Source organism: Sapajus apella, unplaced genomic scaffold (genome assembly GCF_009761245.1).
Source record: "Sapajus apella isolate SASKATOON/1434 unplaced genomic scaffold, GSC_monkey_1.0 scaffold7, whole genome shotgun sequence".
In the NCBI taxonomy this organism is placed as follows: Eukaryota; Metazoa; Chordata; class Mammalia; order Primates; family Cebidae; genus Sapajus; species Sapajus apella.
Window position 1 is genome coordinate 12048699 of NW_022436947.1, and position 1735 is coordinate 12050433.

A 1735-nucleotide genomic window follows, 5' to 3' on the forward strand; every position below is an offset into this window, starting at 1 on the left:
TGGCATCTCACAGCCCACCACCACCCCCTTCTGCATTCCATAGGAATTTATTTATTTATCATTCTTATTTTCCAAGCCAAACTGTATCCAGCTTCATTAAAGATACTTTCCATAAACAATCATGGTATTTTAGGCAGGACATGGGCAGACAATCGTTAACAGTATACAACAACTTTCAAACTCCCTTCTTTGATGGACTACCAAAAATCAGAAAGCCACTATAAAAGCCAATGAAGTCTTCATCTGATGCTCTGAACAGGGAAAGTTTGGAGTGAGGGTTGACATTTCACATTTAGCATGTTGTTTAACAACTTTTTATGAGCTGACCCTGACTTTCAGGAAGTGAAATGAAATGGCAGAATTTACCTGAAGATCCACAATCTAGAAATGAAACCACTGTTCTTTTGACAGGTGCCATCTCAGTGGCATCGCTGGAAAGTCCAGATTGCCTGATGCACTGGTAACCAATGACTGGGGGTCAGGTCCCAACAGATGTCTGGGCTTAAGGGAGTTAAGTCTATGCTGGAAGGTGGAAAGGGAGAAGAGGACAGGAAATCGAATTTGTTTTTCCACACCACAGGGCTTTTGAGTGCCAAGGTGACCATGTGTGTCCAAGTCAGGGAATCCCTCCTCCTGGGAGCCAAGAGGAAGTTTCTCAAAACTAGAAGGGAGAGGTATTTTCCCCCACATCAATCCAGCTTTGGAGACATTCTGTTAGTGACATATGCCCTTCCCCCAAAACAACAATGAAGTGTTCTGTGTGCTAACAACATGGCTATAAAAAAAAAAAAAAAAGTAAAACAAAATTCTGCATTTTATAAAACTTGATAAAAAATAGTATTTTAAAAAAATAGTATTTTAAACTGTATAGTCACCAGAAGTGCACAGTTATCAAAAACGCACACACTTCACTTGGCATCTCCAGCACCTTCGGCTTTCTGTGCCTGGTCTGTTTTGGCATCTCCATTTTCTGCGGGGTTGTTCCCTTTCTGCCAGCATCAACTTTTCCCTTTTTCCCTTTAGGTACCTTCTCTCCCTTCTTTGCAGGGGCCTTTTTAGACTTGGGCTCTGGCTTTGGAGGAGCAGGTTTAGCAGGAAACCTCGCGCATCTTCTCTGCGGTTTGTCCTTCACCTTGGCTTTATCTCCTTCAGCATCCCCTTCAGCCTTTCTCTTGGGCATGGTGGCGGCGGGACCTAGGCGCTGGGCGTGGGATGCAGGGGCGCGCAGGCTTTGGTCGATCTGGAGGTCGTTCTCGCCTCTTCTTCACAGTGCTCCCTATTTATTTATTTATTTATTTAGACAAGGTCTTGGTCTGTCAACTGGTCTGGAGTGCAGTAAGGCAATCACGGCTGACTCCAGACTCATCTCCTAGGCTCAGGCATCCTCCGGCCTCAGCTTCCTGAGTAGCTGGGATTACAGGCAGGAGCTCTTGCACCTGGCCCTAAGAAACTTGAGGTCCTCCCAAACATCCTTCTTTCTCCAGGCTCCGCCTCTGCATAGATTGCTGCCTGAAATGCCATTTCCTATACTTATTTCTGCCCCCAGTCTTCCTTGACTTGTAATGCAGCATATTGGAATTGACAAATCAGTTGTTTCCTTCTCTCAACTCCAGTGTGACAGTGGAGGTCAAGCCCTGTTCACCATTGTATCCTAGAGCCTTCGGCTGTGCCTGGGGCACCTTAGGTGCTCAGTCAATACTTGCTGGGTGAACACATTAATGTATGAACGCAGGGA

The 1735-nt window shown here is 45.5% G+C and overlaps 1 pseudogene; it reads right to left on the reverse strand.

The window, feature by feature from the left end:
* Positions 1–881: 881 nt before the first annotated feature.
* LOC116550006 lies at positions 882–1246 on the reverse strand (annotated as a pseudogene).
* Positions 1247–1735: the final 489 nt, after the last annotated feature.